At 35.5% G+C, this 27,366-nt stretch overlaps 1 protein-coding gene and 1 pseudogene across 1 annotated transcript in view; both read right to left on the bottom strand.

The window, feature by feature from the left end:
* The window catches only part of LOC149528150 (uncharacterized), a 51,545-nt gene extending 24,491 nt beyond the window's left edge, over window positions 1–27,054 (bottom strand). The window contains exon 1 of the mRNA XM_089810848.1: window positions 26,930–27,054. The gene's annotated coding sequence lies outside the window, so the exon portion shown is untranslated. The remainder of the gene's footprint in view (window positions 1–26,929) is intronic.
* On the bottom strand, window positions 4,530–6,167 carry LOC149528151 (putative serine/threonine-protein kinase At1g54610 pseudogene; annotated as a pseudogene).
* Window positions 27,055–27,366: the final 312 nt, after the last annotated feature.

The raw sequence follows: 27,366 nt of genomic DNA, 5'->3' as shown, positions 1-27,366 counted from the left end.
TCACTCATTTCTTGTCTAGACAAAACAATGACAGTATACTGGGAATATAAGTGTAACACCTTAGCGTTTCTCTTTCATAATATGTTGTTTCCCATCATGTAATCCTAGTGGCTTACTTTACTAGGGGCTCTTTGTTTTGCATGGTATCCATTGTGAGGAAGATAATAGATCTTTCCCCTTGTCTTCCTCTTTACTAAAGGCAAGGTTTTAAGGCCCTACCAATTCTTCTTCATAGTATCATACCAACTAGCATATTTCAATTATTTATTGCTAGAAGATAAAATCCTTGAATTAAAAACCTCCACTATGGAAGCCCTACTAGTCAACACTTCCATTCTAATTTCTCCCCTTGAAATATTCTACGATTTATTTCCTTTTGAATCTCTCATAGCACCAAGGGGAGATGATCCAAAGACTAGCAAACAAGCTTGAAGAATATTAGTCGTCCTTAAAATAGTGCTATAATATCATTAGAAAGTGTTGAAATCCATCTTCTTGAGCACATAACCACTACCAGCATGTATGCACAAAGAGGCAATTAAGTAGAATATGGTTAATAAATTCTTCATTATTCTCACATGGTGAGCATAGTGATGGTCCATAAAAAACAATTTTCTGAAACCATTACATAGTTAATATTCTCCCCTGAAAAGTTGCCCAAGAGAAGATACTTGCCTTTGGGAGACAACTTATTCTAACATAGATTAATAGGGACTTTTGTATTTCGAAATCTGTGTTTCTCAATAATGGTCTTGTATCCATCTTTGGAGTTGTAACATCCTGTTTTGGTTCCATTCCATATTAATTCATCTTCTCCTTCCCTACATGTAATTTATTTGCTTTCCAATATTCTTTTTAGTCCAAATCTTCAAATGACAGATTCAGATGTTCAAATACCCTCCAATGCCATCTAAGAGTATTATTTAGGTCAAATATAACATAATATCTTACATAATGTCCCCAATATTGTTCACAAATTTCACTTATTCTACTTGTATCCATTTGATTATTGATAATTGAGTACTCTCAAAAGGCTTTGTGTCCATCCACTATATTCCATGAAATCTGATCTGATATAAGATCTCTACATGACATCATAATTCCGTATAGTAGTCCTCTAGAAAAATTCGATATCTTCAAGATTTATGGCCTAAATTCATCTGACATCATAGCCTTCTCCTTCTTTGGGATTAACACAATGAATCTATTATTAATTTCACTAAAGAATCTCCACGCATTTCTTGCTGCCTCCAAAGCATTTTTCATCTCTACTCCTAAAATTTGCCAACAATTTTGGAAAAACACTGCAGGAAATCCATCAGGTCTTAGTGCTTTATCTGGGTGAAGCTGATTAAGAGCCGCAATAATTTCTTGTTTGGAAATTTTTGACATGAATAGTCTATTATGATCCTCCTACACCAAACTTAGAATATTTTCTAGCAACTTTCTTTGGGATTAACGCAATGAATCCATTATTAATTTCACTAAAGAATCTCCACGCATTTCTTGCTGCCTCCAAAGCATTTTTCATCTCTACTCCTAAAATTTGCCAACAATTTTGGAAAAACACTGCAGGAAATCCATCAGGTCTTAGTGCTTTATCTGGGTGAAGCTGACTAAGAGCCGCAAGAATTTCTTGTTTGGAAATTTTTGACATGAATAGTCTATTATGATCCTCCTACACCAAACTTAGAATATTTTCTAGCAACTTTCTCTGTGAATTATAATCTGATCGTTCTCAGTTACTCAAAACGTTGATTAAAAAAATTACTACTTTCTTTGCTATTTGTCTGGATCTTCAATCATGATATCATTTCTGTCATTTAATTTGTGGATCCTATTTATACCTTCATCTGATCGTTCCTAGTTACTCAAAACGTTGATTAAAAAAATTACTATTTTCTTTTCTATTTGTCTGGATCTTCAATCATGATACCATTTTTGCCATTTAACTTGTGGATCCTATTTATACCTCTTCTTTAAATGTGCTATTGTGAAATAACTTCGAGTTCATGTCTCCTTTCAACCATACCTCTTTAGATTTTTGTCTTGAAAAGATTTCTTCCTTTGCCAAAATCTCCACATATTCTGTAACTTTTTTTCTTTAATATACCTGTTTGAATCCATTCAAACTATTGAATCATCTCTTCAAGAAGTCCTTTAAATTTTGTTCAATATTAATCTTAGAAGCAAAGATAATCTTGAAATGTTCCCTATTCCATTTTAGCAGATTACTTTTAACCATCTTTAGTTTAGATATGAAACAGAATAATTTTAAACCATCAAATTAAGCTTCTTTCCACCATTTGTCCACTAGATTCAAAACTCTTCGCTCTTTATCTGCATGTTTTCAAATTTGAAGGGGCACTGTAGTGGTTTGCTTTCACCCAAAATTTCTAGCTGAACTGGAAAATGATTTGAACCTGAGATTGGGACTATATAAGATTTCAAATCAAGGGGAATGAGCTGAGATCTCCTTTAAAAAAGAATCTACCAAGTTTCTCTACTATATGGCTAAAGCCTAATCTCCTATTATTCCAAGTAAATATCCCACTCTCCATTTCAATTTCCATAGGGTTAATCCTCAATACCCAAATTCTAAAATCCACCTATGATTGAAATTCCTTTTGAATACCTCCCCCAACTCTGATAGATACAAAATTGCATTAAAATGTCCCCCTAATATAATATTCTCATTTGGATAATTCTAAAAGAACTCAACTCACTCCATAATTCCAACTTTCTCTTTGTTGAGATTGGCTCATAAACATTGATGATTATAAACTTTTAGAGTATTGCAAAATGCTAACCAATCCCCCTTCCCAATTATGATTACCACCCAAGCTTTGAAAATAAATTTTGTTTGGATTCCAGATTGTGCCTACCTCCTCTGAGGCTCTTGTTGATCTTAACCCATCAATTTGCATTATGTTTGGTTTCTTAAAGCATAACGATTTCTACTTTAATTGAAAAGCTGCAGTGTTTGATCATATGCTACTTGTAGGGGCATTCATACCCCTAATGTTCCACAATATAAATGTCATGGCCCATGGGAAGGACCTTCCCTTTCCCTACATTCCAATAAGATGTAATTTTAGCTTTATCAGAAGCTTCTCCATCCAAGAACTTGAGTTTTGATATTGGCTTCTTCCCTTGTTTTTCTTTGAGTTATTCCCACAATCTGGTTTGTCTTAGGCCAACTTGGATTACCATTTACCTAAAACTTGTTTCCTTGTGTCAATAAACTCCTCTAATTCAGCATGACTCAAATCACCAAAAATGTTATTTGCATTTCCTCCTCCTTTCTATCGATTTCCAAAATCTTCTGAATTAAAGTGTTTTATAAAACCCCTCCTTACCTCCCTATCAGGGTCAATTAGACCAAAAGGGTCATATACTGCCTCTAGTTCCATTGACATATTTCTATCCTCCTCCCTTGTCCAATATTAGCTACCTTCATCTAATAATCTTCACTTATTTTCCTTTGATCTCTTCTTTTCCATCATATTCAATGGGATTAGCCTTGTTTTACAAGAGCTACTTTTCTACACTTCCCAATGTCATTTAGAATATCTCAGCTCTTCCCTATATCAGGTGAAATTACATTTACATTTTTGCATTTAAGTTTGAAATTCTCCTTCTATAGAACCAATTTTTCATTAAATTTGAATCCTTATCCCTCTTGTTATTCTAAAGAACTTCTCATAAGATGCCCCTTTTGTTGAGATTATTAGAATTGCTTTTGCAAATGCAACATTGCCAATGTTATAGATGTCTTTCAAATGCAGATTTATATGTCATATAAATATGGGAGGAGACATGTCTCTATGGTTTAATCATCATTTAATTAATAATAATATATTTTTTTTTAAAATAGTATGTATAACTATATATATGTCATAAATATGAGAGGAGACATGTCTCTATGGTTTAATCATCATTTAATTAATAATAATATATTTGAAATATATATATATATAATTTAACATGGATAAGAATATATAGGAAATGATGATTTGCCAATAATAATAAAATATCTCAGATCAAATCAATCCAACTGAAGCTACAACCTTAACACTCCCTCTTAGCTAGGGAGGATTTATAGAACGAATTATGCTCTCAAGTATATGAAGAGATGTCATCTCAGTATGATATTCTTGGAGTGGCATATTTAAGGATATCAACATAAATCCATCAACTTAGATGTTATCTTAAAATATAATCCGTAGTATGATTTAACAAGAAATATCAATCGTATGATATTCATCATACATAATATTCTTTTGGTATGTGCACTAGCATCAAATCCTTGACGCCTACCAAAAGAATATGTTTTTAGATTAAGGTAAAAATAGGTTTTGAAGGGGCCCCGAAACCCTATACATAAAAGAAAAAGATAAACCACGAAGCACTACCAAGTTTTACTAGGACCTGAAACCAATTAAAAAACCAAAAACCAGGTTTTACAAGGACCTATAACCAAAAGATAAGACCAAAAAAAGCAACTAGATTTTACAGGGACCTGGAACCTAGAGACTAAACCAACTGGTAAGCAAAAACCAGCAACTAGCACACCAGTACCACAACCAGCACACCTGCACAGCGGCCAGCACTCTATGAGAACTTGGTCGTTGCTTCTGTGCAGGTGCCATTGATTCAAAAGCACCATCAGGTATTGGAGTTGCTCTTGGTAATTTTGACACTCTTCTTGCTGCCTTAGGTCCATGACCTCTCCCCCCTATAGCTCTTTGCCATCTGGCTTCTTCAGCACGGATTTTTGCATCAAACTCTTTGCTTGGGGGGTACTTAGGCAAGCTTGATGGATCACAAGGAAGTGGCTTTGTAGTGAAGAACTCACTCTGAAGAGCTGCATCTGCATGTCCACGATCTGCAGGTTCTATTGCAAGGAGTGTTTCTAACAAGACCAATGTTGATGGAGGAAAATCTTTGAAAGCCTCTGCAATGCAACATTTATAGGGGTGTTGTGGTTTGAATATGGTTGCATGTGGTAATTTAGACTTCCTCCAATATTCTTCAGATGGTGAGCCCCATAGCTTAAATATTTTATGCAACTACTCCACCTCTGTTCTTCCAAGCATAATGGGCTTGCCAGAAAGCAATTCTGCAAGTATGCAACCTGTACTCCATAGGTCAATAGAGACTCCATAGTCTGTAGCACTAAGTAAGAGTTCTGGAGGCCGATACCAAAGTGTTACAACACGGCTAGTTAGAGCCTGCCTCTGGTTAGGATGAAAGAAAGTCGCTAGACCGAAGTCAACTATCTTCAAAATTCCTCCATTGTCAACTAAGAGGTTTGAACCCTTGATGTCACAATGGAGTACACCACGACTACGACAATGATCAAGCCCCAAAAGTAATTGTTGCATGTAACATTTAACCTGTGGTTTAGTAAACTTAATCCCAGGGCATGCAGCAAGTCCAGCAAGATCATGTTCCATGTACTCAAAAACAAGATACAGACTGCAAGACACTCCAAAAGTAACCAAAACCTCCAAATTCACAACATTTGGATGATCAAGTTTGCGTAACACTTGAATCTCTCGTGTCATAAACCAAACACTTTCAAGCTCCAAATTATCAAATCATACCTTCTTCAGAGCAACAATCTTACCCATATCAAGATCACGAGCTTTATAAACATTACTGTAAGTTCCTTGCCCAATCTTATACAGCTTCTCAAAAGAATCGGCCTTCCGCAGGATCCAACCCCTAATGGCTTCCCCTGCGAGAGCTGTGAGCCAGGCAGGCCATCCAGCAGCCACCTGTTCAGCCTCCGTATGCTTAGGCAAATTGCCAGCCAAAAAAGTTTCGATCATCACATCAAATTCTGCTAGAAGAAGATCAAGCAAATTCCCCTCCTCATCCTTCTTCTTCTTCCTCCTCCTGGCAATCTTGCTCTTCTCCTTGCCAAATGATCCACCGAGACTCTTCCCCATCAATTTCTAGGCCTCCACAGAAGCAACATTGCTTCCATTACCGGCACTTTTTACATCTTCTTTTACGTGCCATCTGGTGGAGTTGCGATTCGAACTCTTGCCCTTGGGAGAATCTTCAGTGTAGTCCAGAACATATGCCTGCTTTGTACAAACGCACCCCATGAACACCAAAAGAATATGTTATATCTTAGAAGGATATGAGTTATCTGATTTCCGGCACTCTGGGACAACAACTTAACAAGAAATCACAATATATAGTCTCTATCATGACAAGTATCATGATCTCCAGCACTCCCAGACAACAACATAATAAAGTCTGATCATGATACGTTTGTTATCATAACTTCCAGCACCCTAGGACAACAATTTAATGAAGTCTGTCATGATAACAGATCTACCATTTATAAGATCGTCACCTTACAATGGTTACCTTATGTTTATATATGTTAATGAAAGATCGTCATCTTTCATTACATATCATTAGCAAAATAGTAACCACCATGAACCAAGCCAGAGGGTGGTACAAGGGCTTTCACCTCAATTCTCTCTCACAAAGAAGAATGCATTACAAGGAATTTCACTTCGAACTTTTCCCTTAAAGAGAAGATATCACACTTCAAATTTCTCCCTCTGAATGATGATCCTGGGAAGTCAGGCCCTATAGTTACTCCCTTAGAGGCTCTCTTTGTCCAAGGGTGCCTATGATAAGCTATCAAACTCCCTCTAAATCTGATATCAATCTTCCTTCTTTCTGATGATAAATCGTTACTTCATGATGTACACAGGGGTAGGCCTATCAAAATCATGCAGTCACACACGTGTTTCTATGAATATCAATCTTGAAGAGTACCCATAATCTCAATCATCAAGTATATTCACTCAAGAGCCTCACTTTATCTAGCCTGATCATCAGATGACTAATGAATCTAGATCACAACTTCTTTAGAGCTACTACCATAAGATTAAGTCTACACAATATTTTGTAGCATGTATAAAATCGTAGCCTTCTTTTCTTGCGAGAACATCCTCAGAGATAAAGGAAAAGAATCAAGGCAAATAACTCTTATAGTATGTATATAATTAAGAGAGAGACTACAATGAGTAGATAAATGTAAAAAACAAGAATACTTATCTACATATGAAGGTTCATTGACAAAACATCTCCTTTCTAAGGATGATTCAAGTGGGAATGGAACATTGGTTATTGTTATTCCCCCAACAATGTAAAATTCCCACTCATTCTAGTTTATAGCATCAGAACATTTCTTCCAAGTTTTCTTTTAGGAGTAAGCCTATAATCCGTCTGTGATCTCGATGCATATGATCATTTCCATCTCTATTAGAAAAACATTTTTCAACTAGATCACATATTTCCTATCAATCTTTGTCAAGTAGACATGCTTTGATGCAGCGAACAAATATGAAGAAGTTTCTACGAAGCTATAGTGATCATTGATACTAAGGATTTGGTGACATCCATAAGAAATCTAAACATTGCATTCGTCAATTTGATACTTGCAATATGGTGGCTTCATTAATCGTATGTACAAATATACCATTATCACCAATATCGGTTTGAGAATCATGTTTCAAAGCATGCTTGATAGTTGTATTGTCAAATGCATAAGCTTTTGCCCTTTCCTTCGATGATCAAGCGAATGCTTATCGATATGATGTCAAGTAGAAGATTTCAACCTCCAGTTAGTAAGGCTATTATCAATGTTGTAGAAGAATGGATCATTCAATCCAATAATAGCTGCCCAAAATTTAAACTTTAGAACTTGATCAATAATATATTCATTCCATATTAGTATCTCCACTGCTAATGTACAAATATATATCTCTGACAACAGAAATATTGTGCTTGGATATTCTTCAGATGAAGTGTTTGTTATTAGTCACATTGATATCAGATATAGAAATATTGCCAGAGAAATAGTGATCTATATTCACCAATAGCTCCCATGGCTTATTTAAAATAAGAAGCCATAAAAAAATGAACATGCCATACTTATTTGAATCCATTTTTCCATATTTGTCTCATCTGTCATTATATTCAATGATATCTTTGTGTAGTCAATAAATGAATGACGATGAATCTCGGATAACTCACGGTTTTAAGGAAACTTGTCACCATATCCACAAGATTCCAATAGTCAATGATATCAAATGTTATATCTCAAGTGCTTCTAATGAATTGATGCAATTCCCTTGAACTCATCGATTCACTTGAGTGAGATTAGTTGATGTTTCATCTAAATAGAAGAAGTCATAATGTCAAATATGAATGTTAAGGAGATTTGAGAAACTCTCAAGAGTTAATGACCTACCTTCATATCCTAAGCCTTAGCGTGTCTTTCCAAATACACTCACCGCCCAAATTGGTATAATGAAATCATACTTTATTGATTGATGTCTTTGATCCACTTAGTTTTAATTCACTTTCTCACCATAACTTATTCGATGATTGGGATTCTATACTTTAGTTGTTAAGTGTAAAGTAATACCATGCTTAGAAAGGTCCATATCTTGAATAGACGATGACAATATATTATAACGAAGAAGTTGAGGTTCAACACTTCATAGACTTCTTCAACCATGGTGTCTTTACTCTTCACAGCCTTCTTCATGTTTGACATGCATACTATGCATTCAGTAGAAGGTGTAGATATTCAATTTCATAAATTTGTTCTCTAGACCAATGTGTCTTCTTTATTGAAGAGAGCACCATGATTTCTCCCCATTCTTCATCGATGTTAAATTACGAGCTCCATGTTCCGTGTTTTGCTCCCTGTTGATCGTTACTACCAAATTCCTTCTTATACTACTATCTGTGTTTAGTGATACTGCTACATCTATTCCTTTCTCCATTGCTAGGAAACTGGGGGACAGATTTAGTTATTGTTTCCTGCCTATATTCTTATCAGGTTGAATACTTGTTTCTCCTTGTTGAGATGGACCCTAACTCTGCTCTGTGCTCAATCTGCTATAATTTTGACTTTCACACCAAGGAAACTGACTGCGGGTGACGTTGAGTCTTTCTCTGGTCCTAATGGATTCTTCAAACCTTCGATGCCTCCAAATATCGTTGAATGAAGCTTTATTCTGATTGGTGGTAATGATGGCCGAAGACTCCCTTTTTGTTGACTACTACTTTGAGTCAATGGCATGAGAAATGATGGTTGCATTAATGCCAATTGTAATCGCAGGTATATAGGTCTATGGAAATTGATGTCTTCAATAATCCTTAATGTGTTCCTTATTTAGTTTATATTATAACGTGTATAACTGATTGGATTCTCTGATTTTCCATTGTGGAAAGTTTTCTAACCTCCTTTTATCCTTGTTGAATCTCCTTCTATATCTTTTTCTATTTCTTTCTTCAATGCCCATTCACAGGAATGCACTTTACTATGCCTTCTTCCTTCTCATTTATTGTATTCACTCACAGGGTAGTCGGGCACTAAGAGGAAATATCATGGCTTGAACCACCGCTTGTAATTTTGCTTTGTAATGCGGCTTGTAATGTCACTCGATATGGAGATGTACCACTCGACTAAGTTCTTCAATGACATCCAATGGTTATCTTCTGCAGAGCCGTATTTGGATTATATTTTTGCAGTTTAATTGCAAATTTATTGTTTTGGTAGGAAAGCCTTTCAAAGCTTTTCTTTTTCTTTTTTCTTTAATAGAGGGTTGATTTTTCTTGATATGGAAGATTTCTGATTTTGTCGCGACCTCTATTATTACTGTCAATACTCAATACTTACCATCCTTTCTCCCGTCTAGTTCGCTTGTGTTTTTTTTTTTTTGTCATTTGCAGCCTAGCTCTGATACCATGTTGAGATTATTAGAATCACTTCTACAAATGTACTAACATTGTCATTTTTATAGATGTCTTTCAAATGCAGATTTGAATTTCATATAAATATGAGGGAAGAAGACATGTCTCATTTCTATGGTTTAATCATCAATTAATTTTTAATAATATATTAACAAAAATAATAGTATGTATAACTATGTATGTATGTATATATATATATATATATATATATATATATATAATTTAACATGGATAAGTATATATAGGAAATGATGATTTACCAATAACAATAATATATCTCAAATCAAATCAATCCGACTGAAGCTACAACCTTAACACTTTCCACCTTTTTTTGCAGTTTTTTCCTTTATTCTTTCCTTTCACTTAATTAACATTTTTTTTCTTTTGCCTTGTTCACTGGCATTGATTTTAAGCCCTTAAGATTTTCATTCTCTATCAATCTAACCAATTTACTCCAACCCAAATTTAGGCTCCTTATTTCTGGTGAATACTGATTCTGTATATAGAATGTTTGTCTACCTCTTTCATTTTAGAACTTCTTGGAGGTATTCCTCTGTAGAATTTGATCGGAGTTGCCTCCCACTCCTTTGTGTCAATCTAATTCTGAATGGACTATTAAATGCTTCTGATTGTCTCTCTTACACCGCTGACTGTTTAGTTGCATATCTTCAGCTAAAACTTAATTTGCAATTTCCTCTCTTAAAGACAACATTAACCAAAGTTTTCCATCTCCTCTAAGGGGATATTATTTTGAGACAACTCATCATCTTTTACTATATGTTCATTACTATTTGAAGATCTGCAAATTTATCCTTCTGAGTTAAACCTTCACCGCTGAATATTATTGGGTCTAGGTTCTTCTTCATCCATTCCCCACTTAACCCCCCCCCCCCCCCCCCCCCCCTCTCTTGTCTCTTCTTTAAAAAATCCTTCCTTTGTGAAGTCCCTAACAGATCCATGATCATCTGGTGCAGCATTCTTTTCACCCTCCTTTTCATAATCCCTGACCAATCCATTATCATCTAGTGAAGCATCCCTATCTTTCCATTCCTGTGAGCTTTCTATTACCATGCCACCACTAGTCTCAAGGTCAAGGTTTATCTTTCTATTGATAAACCTATTTCCATAAAGAATATATGTATTTATGATGCCCCATTATTTATCTCTGGATTGTCATTCCTTATATTTCTCCAACTAGATCTAGTCCTTTTCTTCCTCTTTGCAAATGGGCCATGAATCTGATAATCATCAGGCTAAGCAAATTGTATTATCTCATCAACCATATGAGAATTTGATGACTACATTGATAGCAAGGTTTTCTTCATATTTTTGACCTTATTATTCACCACCAGTCAATTTTCCAATCTTCTGTTCGCCCCTGCTGTTAATTTCACTTCCTTCTCACGTCTATTTCATTGGTTAAAAGATTGCCTAGTCCCTTTCTTTGATAATAATATATAACCCAAAAAAATCTCCATAAGAAGATCAAGATATATTCCTTTTGTAGAATCTTAACTATAAAAAGCCCTTCAGCATTCCTCTAGAAAATCTGCCTCATTAAAATCTTTCCAATTTTCATCATTCCATATAGACAACGCCTTTATAGAAATGGATAAGTTCCAGAACTTATAGATCACAGCGTGTTGGTTAAGATCTTTGACATAAGGATTCAGTGTTTCTTCTAAGAACATAATGCAGAGGTCTTCATTTATAGATTAAATCAATGGCTCTATTTGGTTAATAGTTTATATGCTTCATGGGGCCAATCTTTGAGGTTCTACTGTTGATGTTTTTGCTATTGCCTCTAGAAATACCCTCCCCTGCATACCAGAATCTTCCTCCTCAGGAATCTCCTTATTCTTCTGTTTAATCAGTAGATTTGATTATTATCAAGATTTCCTTGAATCTTCCTAATCCACCTCTTTCTAATATAAGTATTATTTGCTTGATTTCTGATATTTATCTTGCGAATTTTCCATCTAGTCTCAATTTTTTCTAGATTATGAGGATATCCCATTGGTCAAAAGTTAAAACCCTAAAATATCTCTTTGGGAAATTATTCCAAAAAGAGTTGGTCTTACCTATATCTCTTTGAGATTTATAAATAGGCAATTCCCTTCAGAGATATTTGCAAATTGGATATGCAAAACCTTTTCCTTGGTTTGGCCAAATTTTATTTTGAAACAATGTAACACGGGCACAAAGGGACATTGGGACAGGTTTCCAAGATGAAGAAAAAAGGGCTTTAATTTGGGGACAATGGGGAAAGGGCAATGGGGGATGCTGTAAATACTATACATATAGTACTTGAAATTCTAGTTATGAAAGGACGTATAATACTATAAGAACTAATAAGTTATAATATCAATACTGGTAAATAGCAAAATTGCAACATGAATATCAAAAGCATCATAAAGATGATTATAATAAGTAGCATGATATCAAAACATGTACAAAATCAAGTGTATACATTCATAAATATGCATATGTTGTGTGTGTGTACCAGCGACCTTTACAATAGCCAGTAAACTCCATTTCTATCAGAAGTGCTGCACCAACAGCTTTTGCTTGCAGAATCCCCCATTGCAAGATGGTGGCATGAAGGCGGCAGTGGGGGGACTTGGGAATGCCAAGTCCTTGACGTGAGGACATCTCCAACTCGGGTGTGTGGGGGTGGGGGCGGGGGTGAGTGTTATACTGTTTTGAAATCTCCTCATTTGATATTTCCTTCCAAATGTTGTGTTTGTATATTCTCTTCCTGAGTGAATGATCTTATCTCTTTTCTTAAAAGTTATCCTGTTTTGTAATGTACACAATTTTTTGGTAGAGGGGGTTTAATTAAAACCCTGAACCTAGCACTGGCAAAATTAATATCTTATTGGAAAAAGTTGCAAAGGCTTTCCTTCCAAATCCTTCATCAGTATTTCGTCTCCTTTGTCCCCTTGAATTTTCTTCCTAAATCCCATTAAATCTAGGTCCACAAAGCACTGTATTTTGACGTCTGTCATCTCTAAACATCCTCCAAAGGTTTTCAAAAGCTCCAAAATTTTGTCTGATGTATATTAATTGATCAAGGCCCTCTCTGAAATGCCTCACCTTTCTTGATCAATCGAAGCCCTCTCTTTGTTCCACATCTCTCATCTTCTTCCTTGTAAAGAGACAATAATTGAGATATTATATTTTATTATTATTTATCTATTTGTAATTTAATATTATTATTATTTATTAGCAGTATAACACAAGAACTTGCACCCCCCTCCCAAAACTCGAAGTAACCGTCCCCGAGACATCCCTACACCGAGTACTTGAGTACCCAAGTACCCCCACCTCTAGCATTCCCTACCGATGCCGCTGCTAGGATTGAACACTTGAATTTCCATTTGAATTTTCATTATGGAATGTTACTATTGGGTATGCAATATGTTACTATGTTGAATGTTCAATGATTCTAGTTCATGTTGCAATTTTGCTATGTTTCAAGTATTTTAATTTCGTATGTTCTACTGAAACATCATTTCATAACTAGCATTCCATGTTCTATATGTATATTATACAACACCCATCCATGTCACTGTCCCCAGGTTGTCCCCTCATCATCCCAACAATGAGGCCCATTTTCCCCCGTCTTGAAAACTCATTCCAACATCCCGCCGTCCTGACGTACCCCAGTTCCGGTGTAACACTGTTTATTATTTAGTCCTATTTTAGAAAGGAGACATTATAGGACAAGCAATCTTGGGCAAGGGAGGCTGTAATGTGCCGTTTTGAAATGGATTTAATAATAAATTTAAAATTTAAAAGAATTAAAGCAAATTTCACATCAAAGATATAAAAGAATAAAATTAGATTATAACATAGCTAAAATTTAGTTAAGTTTAATGAATGGTCAGAAGGTGTGAAATGAAAAGTTGTGACCACCTAAATGTAGAAGGGAGAAAAGAACTTTATTCGAAAGGGGATATGAAGGAAGGAAGAGCGGAGGAGCATGTGAATCAAAAAAAAGTTTATAAGAGGGAAGGAATGGGAAGAAAATAAGGAAGTGACTACTTCAAAAGGCAATAATTATGAAGGGTTGTGGCCTTTCTGAGGGTGGCAATTATACAAGGTTGTGCTCTTTCAAAGGATGGCAATTGTAAAAAGTCACACAACTTCAAAGGGGTGGTAATTGTGAAAGGTTGTGAATCTTCCAAAGGGCGGAAATGATGAAGAATTCTACTCTTTCAAAGGGTGATAACTATGAACATGAAGAGAGTCGAGTAATTTCAAAAGGGTGGCAATTGTGGAAGGTGTCAGAAGCATGAATGCTGATGATACTTCTATGGGGGAGTATTGAAGAAACATGATTAGATCATTCTCATGATGATATATTGATTGTGTTTGTCATTGATGTCAACATAGTAGTTTTCTGTGGTATCTAACAGAAGAACAGCGGTAAAGATCAAGTTGGTACGGATAGCTAGTTAAGCATTTCCACTAAGCGAGATTAAAGGGAGATTATACCAAGTGTCTAGTATATGTAGCTAACCTTCGAAGCATAAGATATTAAGTCTGAAAGAAGTTATGCCAATTTCAGTGAAGACTGTTCTGAGATAGAGTTTATAGAGGCCCGTTTTGGTAAACTTGTTATATCTCTTAGTAGAGTTGTTATTCTGAGAAGTCGAAGTTAAAGATGTGAAGAAGACATCCTGGAGATGACGTAGCTAAGCTCACTCATCATAATGTCACATGTACAGAAAGTTATTCAAGTTACAAGGCAGTAGATTAATGTTATTGCTAAGTGTAACATGTTCTTAATAAGATCCTATACTAATTAATTGAGAAGGTGCAATAGCTGACTCAAGGAACTGTTTTATGGATTCGGTATAACGGAAGGACATTTTCCTTTATTATGAAGAGATGTATGTGATGTACGAATGATTGCAAGAAGCACGAAGAGTGGAATGCAAAGATAAGCAGAGCAGAGCGAATGTGAAGGAAACTTCATTGCGAAGGTTTTATTATGAGATCCAAAGTTTGATACTTGGATCCGAGGTTCGTGACTTGATCTACAAGGTCTGACAATGTTTGGTCCGGTTGACAAGACAAAGTAAACAAGTTAAAAAGTAGTATAGACAATTATTCTGCAAGGAATAATTGAAAGATCAATTGGACAATGAGTTCAGTGATCTTGCCCCAGTGCGTACTTCTGTCTTCCACAACTCCTAACAAGGTTGGAATCTCCTAACAGGGATTCAAAGTCTCCCAATAGGGACTCATATGCGCTAAATGTTGCAATAGATTCCTAATAGAGTCCATCCTCTAACAAGGAATATTTATATTAGTACATCATCTTGTGGGCATCATTTCCACTAGGGTTTTCCCTCTAATCAAGGGTTTCCCTAGTTAACATATCTGGTGTAATTGTGTATGTGCATCTTTGTATGGTTGTTGTTTACTTTGATTGAATGGTTAAGATTATTTAAAGTTGATGATTATTGGATAACTGATTCACCCCCCCCTGCAAGTTATATTGGTGGACTATTGTTTCTAACAATTGGTATCAGAGCATCAGGTCCTTGAAGATAAAGTTTAACAACTTTGAGAGATCAATGGCAAACATATTCATAAAGGATAGTCCGAAGTTCAATGGAACAAATTACGACAACTGGTAAGAAAAGATGAAGACACATCTGTTGTGTATGGGTCCAGGATATTGGATCTTGACAAAATCAGAAAAGACAATCATTGCTGAAAAGGATTTAGAATCTTGTACCGAGGAAGAAAGGGAACTTTTCATGTGCAAAATGAGAGTTAGAGAAGCACTATTGTCTGTACTTCCTAAAATTGAGTACAACCAAGTAAGATCACTTAATACTTCTCATGAGAATTGGAAAAATTTGGAAAATAGTTTTGAAGGTGATGAACATTCTAAGAAATTGAGGTTACAGAGTTGGATTTGTGCATTTCAAGATGCTAAGATGATGGAAGATGAATCTATAGAACATATGTAGGCAGGATATCAAAAATTGAAACCAAGCAAGATGATGAGGTGATCTGGAAGATATTGAAGAGCTTAACACCACCACTTAAGCAAGCAGTTCAAATGATACAGTTGTTGATCTCTTGTACCAAAGATTTCACAAAGGAAACATTACTTGGGAGACTTGAAGCAATTGAGAATGAGCTTAGACAGTCTGGAGAATTGACCAAAATAGAAACAACTTTCAATGCCCTAAATATTCGACCTAACTTATCGAGGAGCACAAGCGCTAGAGGAGACTTTGCTAGCAATAACAGATCTCATTGGGACAGAAAGATAGGAGTAGCCCTTCTAGTAAGAAGAGAAAAAGATGATAAGAAAAAATTTTAATGTTGGACTTGTAATGAGTTTGGTCATTATGCATTTAAGTGTCCTAAAAGAGAGAAAAGGTATAAAGGAAGGTTCAAAGCTAGAAGAGATAGAGAGTGTTTGTATGCAAATGAAGAAGATGATTCTGATGAACAAGTGCTAAGTGCTAGTGATGATGAAATAAGATTTGGCGATATTAAAGGAGAAAGTCCAGAGAAGATGGCTTTGGTATCATAGGTTGAAAAGAAATCTAACTAGATATTTGACAGTGGTTGTTCACATCATATGACTGGTGATATGTACAAGTTTGTTGACTTCAAAAGTCATGACAGAGGCATTGTTAGAGTTGGAAACAATGCAAATTGCCATGTTAAATGCATTGGATCTATAACTCTTGATGGTAAGATTAACACCGAGGATGTATATTTTGTTGATGGTTTGAAACACAATCTTCAAGAGTGTTGGACAACTAGTGGATAAAGGTTATTAGCTACAATTCACACAGAAGGCATGCATGATCAAAGACAAAGATGGAAAGGTAATTGGAACAGGAACCAAATCTAGAGGTAATGTATTTCAATTGAATCCAACTGAAATGACATATTTTGTTGCTAAGGTAGATGATAATTGTTACAACATAAGAGATTTTGTCATATAAACTTTGACAGTATTGTGAAAACTAGTAGTATGGTTGCAGTTAGAGATTTGCCTAAGATTGTTAAGCCTTCTAACACAATTTGCAAGGAGTGTGTATTGGCAAAGCATACTAGAACTTATTTTCCTAGCAAGAAGTTTACTACTACAGCTTAGTTGGAGATTGTACATACAGATCTTAGTGGTCCTATGAAGACTAAAGGATTCTATGGTAAAAGGTATTTCATGATCTTAGCTGATGATTTTTCTAGAATGATGTGGGTTGCATTTCTTAAAGAAAAATCTGAGGCATTTAATAAGATCAAGATATTCAAGAATAGAGTTGAGAATGAATGAATCTAGCATGAAGATTAAATGTTTAAGATCAAATAGAGGAGGAGAATTTACTACAAATGAATTTAACATCTTTTGTGAAGTTAATGGAATCAAAAGACAGTTATCAGCTCTGAGAACCCCTAAACAAAATGGCATTGCAGAGAGAAGAAACAGGTCAGTAACAAAAGCAACAAGAGCTATGTTAGCTGAGAATGATGCATCCAAGATGTTTTGGAGAGAAGCTATGAATATAGCAATTTACACTATGAACAGAGTGCAAGTCAAGAAAGACACGAACAAGACCCCTTATGAACTATTGTTTGGTCACTCATCTACAGTTAAGTATTTCAGAATTTTTTATAGTAAATGTTACATTAAAAGAGACAATGATATTGGTAAGTTTGATGCTAGAAGTGATGAAGGTATGTTTCTTGGTTATTCATTAAAAAGCAGAGCCTATAGATGTTATAATCTGAGAATTAAAACTATTGTGGAAAGTACAAATGTAAGACTTGATGAGAAATTCAAGATACAAGAGAGAGTAGTTGATTACAATTTTGATGATGAGAATGTTGTTACTAAAACAAGGAATGATGAAGTATTCTTTGAGACTAACAATGATTTGCAGAATGAAGGAGAGCAAAGGCAGGAACAAAGCTCGAAACCTTCAATAGAGCTAAGAGTTGAGATAACAACTCCTACTTTCGGTAAGAATATGACAGAGAATCATCCACCAAAGCAAATCATTGGAAGTAGAGATAAAGGTGTGATGAGAATAAGCAGAATCAGTGAAGAACTATGTCTGATATCTCAAGTTGAACCAAAGACTGCAAATGAAGCATGTAAAGATGACTATTGGAGGCAAGCTATGAAAGAGAAATTGGATCAAATAGTGAAGAATGAGACATGGGAATTGGTGAATTTAGGAACAAGATAAAGGAACAAGGTGAAGTTGTACGGAACAAAGCAAGATTGGTACGTAAAGGTTACTCACAGCAAGAAGGAATGGGCTATGGCAAAACCTATGTTCCTGTGGCAAGAATAGAAGCAGTAAGGTTATTCTTAGCCTATGCAGAGCATAAGAAATTCAAAGTGCATCAAATGGATGTCAAGTTAGCATTTCTCAATGGAGAACTTGAAGAAAAGGTATACATAGAACAACCTGAAGGTTGCCCTTTAACAGATGACAAGGACATAGTATGCAAATTGAAGAAAACATTGTATGGCTTGAAGCAAGCACCCAAGACATGGTATGCAAGGTTGGACAAGCATTTAACAAAGCTTCGATGTAGCAAAGGTATGGCAGACAGTAATCTATACTGGAAAGAAATAGATGATGAATTGATGATTTTGGTAATATATGTTGATGATATCATATTTGGAGAAAATGATGATGAAAGTGACAAGTTTGCAGAAGAAATGAAGAACGAATTTGAAATAAACATGATAAGAGAAATGAAATATTTCCTAGGATTATAGATTGTGCAGGACAATGAAGGAATCTTTCTTTCTTAAACTAAGTATTTGAAAAATTTGCTAAAAAGGTTTGGTTTGGAAACATGTAAACCAGTTGGAACACCTATGGTAAGTGGACACAAGTTATCTACAAAGGATCAGACACCTACTGTTGAGCAGAAGAAGTACAGATCTATGATCGGAAGGTTGCAATATCTGACTCACACAAGGCCAGATATAGCAAATGCAGTTGGAATTGTTGCGAGATTTCAAGCTGATCCTAGAGAAGCACATTATGCAACAGTCAAAAGAATATTTAGATATCTTAAAGGAACACCAGAGTTCGGATTGTGGTATGACAAATCTAATGAATTTACTTTATATGCTTATACTAATGCTGATTGGGCAGGCAATATGCATGACAGAAAGAGCACCAGTGGTGGAGCCTTCTTTCTTGGAGGAAGATTGGTTTCTTGGTTAAGCAAGAAGCAGGATTGTACCTCACAAAGTACAGCTGAAGTGGAATGTGTTGCAGCAGCAAACAATTGTAATCAAGTTGTTTGGATGAAGCAAATGCTGAAGGATATAAGGATAGAACGCAGTGAACCTGTTGACATACATTGTAATAACACAAGCACAATGAATATGTCTAAGAATCCAGTGTTGCATTCTAAGAGAAAGTTGCAAAAAAGGAAATTAGATTGGAGTATGTAAGCACCAAAGAGCAAATTGCAGATATTTTCACCAAGCCTCTTCCCAAAGAGACTTTTTAGTATTTGCGAGGTACGCTAGGGGTTATGCCCCTTCCTACATCAAAGTAGATGACGCAAGAATGCATCAATACAACATAACAAAGCACTATTGTTTGTCTGGACTAAATGCTGATGCTTCCCGTATGGGGGAGTATCTGTAATGGACAGAGTCATCTAAGACTCTTGTTGGATGTTATTTTGAATAGTATCTTTTGACACTTGAGCTAGTCAGAGACAGTTGTTGCAGAGGTTGATGGTTGTTGAAACCTTTCACATTGATGTCAATGGGGAAGAATTTACAGCATGAAAAACAGTTTGAGCATGGAAAAATAGTTTGATACAAAGCACATTGAAGTATATCAATGAAGGAGATTGATTGATGAAGGGGATTTGAAAAGAAAGGTCAACAATCTTTTAATGTTGGTATTTTTGGAACTAGATGTTTTTCATCTATGTTGCCATCAATGCCAAAAGGGGAGATTGTTGGAAGCATGAATGTTAATGATACTTCTATGGGGAGTATTGTAAAAACATGATTAGATCATTATCATGATGATATGTTATAACTGTATTTGTCACTAATGTCAACATAGCAGTTTTTTGTGGTATCTGACAGAAGAACAACGGTAAAGATCAAGTTGGTATGGACAGCTAGTTGAGCATTTTCACTAAGCGAGGTTAAAGGGAGATTATACTAAGTGTCTAGTATATGCAGCTAACCTCAGAAGCATGAGATATTAAGTTTGAAAGAAGTTATGCAAGTTTTGGTGAAGACTGTTCTGAGATAAAGTTTACAGAGGCATGTTCTGGTAAACTTGTTATATCTCTTAGCAGAGTTGTTATTCTGAGAAGCCGAAGTTAAAGATGTGAAGAAGACATTCTAAAGATGACGTAGCTAAGCTCGCTCGTCATAATGTCACATGTACGGAAAGTTATTCAAGTTACAAGGTGGAAGATTAATGTCCTTGCTCAGTGTAGCGTGTTCTTTATGAGGTCCTATAATAATTAATTGAGGAGGTGCAATAGTTGACTTAGGGAATTGTTTTATGGATTTGTGAAGGACATTTTCCTTTATCATGAAGAGATATATGTGATGTATGATTGCAAGAAGCACGAAGAGCAGAATGCAAAGATAAGAAAAGCAGAGCAAATGTGAAGGAAACTTCATTGCCAAGGTTTTATTATGAGATCTAAAGTTTGATACTTGGATCCGAGGTTCATGACCTAGTCTACAAGTTCTGATAGTGATTGGTCTAGTTAACAGGACAAAGAAAAGAAGTTAAAGAATAGTACAGACAATTATTTTGCAAGGAATAGTTGAAAGATCAGTTGGACAGTGAGTTTGGTGATCTTGCCCCAGAAGCTGTTTGAACAATGGGTCATTTTGTCTTCCACAACTCCTAAAATGGTTGGCACAACTCCTAACAGGGTTGGAATCTCCTAACAGGGATTCAAAATCTCCATGTTGTAATAAACTCCTAACAGGGTCCATCCTCTAACAAGGAATATTTATATTAGTACATCATCTTGTGGGCATCATTCCCACCGGGGTTTTCCTTCTAATCAAGAGTTTCCCTAGTGAACATATCTAGTGTAATTGTGTATGTGCATCTTTGTATGATTGTTGTTTACTTTGATTGAATGGTTAAGATTATTTAAGGTTGATAATTATTGGAAAACTGATTCACCCCCACCCCCCGTCCCCCATCTTAATTATATTGGTGGACTATTGTTTCTAACAGAAGGTTGATCTTTCAAAGGGAAGAAATGATGAACTCTGATCTTTCAAAGGGTTCTAATTTTGAAAGGATGTGACTCTTGTAAAGGACAAATATGATGAAGAGGTGTAACCTTTCAAAGTAGAAGCTATAAAGGGGAGGAGGTTTCATTTGAGGACAATGAAGAGAGATCACTTCGGGAAATAATTCATTACACTCAAAGGGCAGAGCAATTGAAAGTGGTCACTCAAACCTTATAAAAGAGATCATTCAAGGATCACTTATCAATCATCACTGTAATGTCCCCTCTTATGTGATTTATTAGGGTTTTCTCTAATTTCTTAAATTGCAAGAAACTTCTTTTCCTCTACAGCCTGGATATTACTGAAGCCTAATCTACAAGGATTATATTGCCAAACAATTCTTCTGATATAATTCTCAAGTCAATGATGGTATACTTGCTATATGAAGGAGATTGTCTTTGATCAACAATATTGAGTATGTAAACCTTATATGTGTGCAAGATAATAGGTATTGATCTGCAAATATAAAGGGCATAGATATTGATCTGCAAATATATGGATCGAATGAACAGCTGTCATGTCTGAATTGACTTTTGGTAGAAATGTTGTTAATGGAGATCCTCCTGATTCAACCAATGCAAGATGAATGCTGATGCAATAAGAATTGATCTGATATTACAAGAGATCGTATTGATCTAAGTTTCGAACACTACGGTTATGACCCAAAGATGTGGATGAATAGTGAAAATTATATATGATATTGATTACACAGAGTTTATATCAGTCTGAAATAATATGCTGATTGTTGTCTCTGATAACTTGTCTTTATGTGTATGTGATTGGCCTGAAAGACCTTGAGTTATTATCTGGATCACTTGCCTGATAAAGTATTTTTCTTGAATAATCAGTTTAGGCCACTGATAAGTCAAAACAAAAAAACTGTTTGCATAACTTCTTTGGCAAAAAACTTCTGACTTCAGTTCAGTTAAAAACAGGGTAGAACAATGCCGAACTCTAACAAGCATTCAATTAAGAGTAGAGAAAGAGTGGATCAATTGATAAGTAGGAGATAATTTCCACAGCAAGTCAAATTGTGATATTGCTATCAGGATTTAACTATGTGATTTTTGAGTCAAACTCATTGGCCCATGTTTCATGAGTAGTGATTCAATATGAATCCATCTCTCATGAGAATAGCTAAGTTACCAGATTCGTGCATATACCCCCGGATCCCGATTCGGGTCTAATTCAGGTCCAAATCTACGCGTGGATCCGTGAGGACCCGGGCAAGATCCATAATCTTGACAGATCCACAGGTAGGATTACGGATCCTGCTCAGATCCTCGAGGATCCACACACGGATCCATGCAAATCCGCAGCAAGGCCCAATAAAAAATGAAAAAAAGTGAGCCCAAGTTTGTTTTTTTATGTTTTTTTTCCTAAAGGCCCTAAACCCTAAAAACGACCCTCTAAGTCACAATGCAAGTTCATTTACTCTCTATTTTGCTCTCTATTTTGCTCTCTCATACTTGCTAGTTTGAAGTAAAGTGCTTAGATTTGAAGGAGATTGGTTGTGGAGCTCCAAATACCTTGCAAGAAGTGTTTAAGGTATGCATTTCAGCCATATTCTTGAGTTCTTTCATAGATTATTGATTTATTTTTAGTTTTCCAAATTTTCAAGTTTTTGTGTAAGTGTGAAGCATGGTTTTCTTTTATTTTTTTTTTTCTAGATTGCAAGAATAAAACAATGAGTAGTCAAGGCTCAGTGGGTGGGGGTGGGGCTGCATCACCAAGCTTCAAAATTGATTAGGGGTCTCCTTTATGGAGACACACAACAAGAGTCGCACAATGTCCTGCGGGTGGGGCATACATATGGAAATGTAATTATTGCAACATACAATATAGAAGCTCCTATTCCCAAGTGAAACTACATTTTTTGGGCCCCGCGGGTGAAGGAATTAACATGTGTCAGGATAGTGATAAGAAAGGATTACCAACTGCACAAATAGCACCGTTAGCAAAAGAGCAAGATGATGTTGATAGAGCAGTTGCAAAAGCAAAACATGGTGCTTCCAAAAGAACAAATACACCAACACCATCATCCGATCAAACAAACACAAGAACACATCCTTTTTTGCCTATGCCAACTACAAATGATGAAAATGAAGACCCATCTCCACTCACCCGAAAGAGAGGCCCACTAGATAGGGCATTCCAAAATGAAATGAGAGACATTGCTGATCACAAAATTGGACGTTGTTTAATTGCAAATGATGTTTCATTTAATTTTGTGAGATCACCTTATTTTAGGGAGATGGTGGAAGCAATAAATGATGCACCCCATGGTTACAAACCGCCTGGTTATGACAAGTTGCGCACTACCATATTACATGATGAGAGGAAATATGTAGAGGCTCAACTTCAACCAATAAGAGATTTTTAGGTTCAATCGAGTGTGTCTATTATTTCGGATGGGTGGAAAGATTGTAGAAACCATCCACTGATCAATGTTATTGATGTATGCCCTAAGGGGGCAATGTTCTTAGAGGCAATTGATTGTGAAGGGCAAGTGAAAGATGCAGAATTTATTTCATGCATTCTCACTGATGCCATAGAGTCAATGGGTCTTGATAATGTTGTCCAAGTGGTCACGAACAATGCAAAAGTTTGCAGGGCTGCAGGGATAATTATAGAGTCTAGATATGATCATATCTTTTGGACACCATGCACTGTCCACTCTCTCATTTTAGTGATGAAAGCAATTGGCACCTAAATAGATTGGGTGAAAAGGATATATGAGGAAGCTAAAGAGATTCAAATGTTTGTGACAAATCACCACATGTCACAAGCAATTTTTAGGAGTTTCTCGGGTTTGGAATTATTGAAGGTAAATTTGTATATTTAATAAATAATTGAATATTATTGTATTCCATAATTTTTGTTGTTGTTTACATTAACATGTTTTAATTTTTAAATGTATTACTAACTTGAGTTTAACATGTTCTTAGGTTGCTGAAACCCGCTTTGCCTCTCACACAATCGTCTCGAGACGACTTGTGAAGGTAAAAGAAGCATTGAAACATATGGTCATTAGCCCCCAATGGGGCATTTGGAAGAATTTCAATACAGCAAGGGCCTTAAATGTGAGAAGAATGATACTAGATGAGGATTGGTGCGGTCTTGGGAGTTATGTGTTGGAAATCGCCAATTCAATAATGGCAATGCTTCACTTCACAGACAGTGATGAGCCATACCTTGGGGATATTTATGATTCCATGGATAGTATGCTGGAAAAAATTAAAATGGTAAGTTTTACGCTCTTTTACAACAATTTTTTATTTGAGAAATATCTAGATTCTAAAGTTTAAATTGACATATTCACTAATTATAATTATTATTCATATTTCATATCCTAGGTCATACAGAGGAGGGAGAATGATCCTAAGGACACCCTTTACAAGGAGGTGGAAAAAATTGTTCATCGTCAATGGAACAAGATGACCACACCTTTGCACCTCCTTGCATATGCTCTATCCCCGAGGTACTGTAATTCTTATCAAATGCTTGTGCTTATTTTATCCAATGTTTGTGCTATTGATATTTGATAGTGTTCAATTGTCTTTTGTTATCCCCAGGTACTATAGTGCAGATGTACTTCGCCTTCCAGGTAGAATGCCATCATTTAGAGATGCAGACGTTGCAGATGGGAATAAGAGGGCACTAGCTAAGATATTCCAAGATCCAGAGATTGGGGCAATTGTGAGGAATGAATCTACTGCCTTCAACTCAGGTGAGGATTTCCACCCTATTGCCATAGCAGACCGAAGCAGGATGGGTACCATCAAATGGTGGTACCTTCATGGGCAAGCCTTCATGTACCTCCAACCTCTTGCCATAAAGGTCCTATCCCAAGTTTGTAAAATTAAGCTTAAGGTTAACACTTTCAATTCCTTGAATTTATTATTTAATTTACTTATCTTGATTGTTGTATTGATAATTTTTAATTTCTCTTTAGGTTGCCAGCTCTTCTGCAACTGAGCGAAATTCGAGTACTTACTCCTTTATCCATTCAGTCAAATGCAACCGATTGGCTCCAAAAAAATCAGAAGACCTTGTGTTCATTCACAACAATTTGTGCTTGTTGTCACGGAAGGATCCTAAGTACAAGAAGGGGCCTAAAAAGCTTTAGGATGTAGCACCCGAGACTCCTAATTTAGATATGACCATCTGGGATCTTGCTAGGTCCACTTTGATTGATGTGGATGATGAGGAGGAGGATAATTAGTTAACAATCCCCTCTACTACTAGTGGTTTGGGTTCCTCTAATGATACAGATGCAGCACTTGCAGCTCATCAGTACCCCTCTAATGCGGATTTTTCTTGAAAATCCATTTGATGATTAAATTAAAAACTTTAGTTTTGACTCTTGACTCTTTTATGAGTAAATCATGTTACAAACTTTAGGTTTAATGATCCATAGTTTGAATGTTACAAACTTTCACTTTCAGTAATTCAATGTGAATGTGTTGACTTTCTTTATAATCATGAAAATAGATTAATTATCAATGTCATTGATCAAGCATACTAGATTCATCGATTCATACTATGAAATGATTTAGTTTTAGAATTATGTATATTTCTCTTATTTTTTAGTGTGTGTGTGTGTGTGTATGCACGAATCCTCCACGAATCATAATTGGGGAAAAAAATCCCGAATCCACGAATCCGATTCACGTGCCCAAATCAGATTCGTGTCACGAATCAGCAACTAAGGAGAATAGTGGATCAATGTCTTTAAGTCCAGAAATATAGTACTTTTAATAGTCTGACTGAAAAAAAAAAATGAGCATGAAAAGCATCGTTCCCATAAATTTGTGGATCAGCTGAAGTATATATGAGAAATGAGGAACACATAAAAAAAAAAAAAAATTTCCAAGAGTTGAGAGGTTTTTTGCTATTATCAGTTAAAATTGAAAACTTTAAAACAAAACAATAATTAGATTCCCTTATTTTCAAAGATAGAAAACATTTTTAATGGGTTTCTTAGCAAAAACATGCCAGCGTTTTTTTACTCCAAGAAACATTACTCCTCAAAAAATGCAGAAGCTACAAGTGCAGATCAAAAAACATATTATGGAAAACAGGAAAACCCCTGTAATACTTCATTCAATTGCCATAAAACTTAGGACCCTAAATTCCTCAATTACATGAATTCCTCAACAATTCAAAAACCCTAAATTCTGTATTAACGAAAATCATAAAATTCCTGAATAATTCAGACAAAAACCAACTTGTCAAATTCCAAAAAAAGCACTAAATTCCTAAATAGTCCATAAACCACTCAATCCTTCAATTATCCAAAGAAACCCTGAATTCCTCAACAATCCAATCATTCAAAAAACCAATCTTGTTGCAATTCAAAACAATCTTAAATTCCTCATTAATCCAGAGAAACGCATAAATTGCTCATAATAAAATTTTTAAAAACTAGAAAAGCCCAACTTCCGCAAAAATCGAAAGAATTCATCTGTAATCTAAAGAGACCCAATTTTCTCAATGTTAAGAAATAATCGTCAAACTGCTCAAGATCAATAATCCGAGAAACTCAGACCCATGTGATAATAAATTTTAAGCAAACAAAAAATTAAAAAATCCTCAATAATCAGAAGGGAACCAAATTTGCCAAAGATACAAAAACAGACAACAACAAATCTAGAGTTTCTGAATAATCCAAACGAGCACAAATTCCTCGATAAACCAAAGAAATCCAAGCTCCTCAATGCTAAAATAGATAACCTGTTCGATAAAAATAAAAAAAATACAATTTATTTTCTCCACTAACATATAAATACATCCGAAATGAACGAACAGGGATTTACTTACTTCTATACTATAGTATTGTCTCTATGTTTCCCTTCGCTTGGGTGTATTTGAATCAAAGCTGTCCTCGGCAACAATCTACTACGATGAAACAGACAGAAAACATAAAAACATAAAAAGGAAAAGGGTTAGGACACAGATGAGGTGTTTTATTCCAGGCTTGACAAGTGTAATCCATGCCACGGTAATAAGCATTATAGTCAAGATTATCTCGGATAAAGAGTTATTAAAATGATAAACGGGAAAAAATCCAGAGGAAATCGACTCCGTCAATGGGCAGATAATTTAACAAGAGCTACGTTATAGCATGAGTCCCGCCTTATGCAAAAACTATAATTTTCAAATATTGGAAGTATGGTGGGTCTCACCTCTCAACTAAATTAGTGTAAAAATGTTTTAGTTTTTTACTCAAACTCATTAACCATGTTTGATGAAGTATA

The sequence above is a fragment of the Cupressus sempervirens genome, chromosome 11 (genome assembly GCF_028749045.1).
Source record: "Cupressus sempervirens isolate cs-2001-9-10 chromosome 11, ASM2874904v1, whole genome shotgun sequence".
Lineage (NCBI taxonomy): Eukaryota > Viridiplantae > Streptophyta > Pinopsida > Cupressales > Cupressaceae > Cupressus > Cupressus sempervirens.
This window is presented reverse-complemented; position numbering and strand designations above follow the sequence as displayed.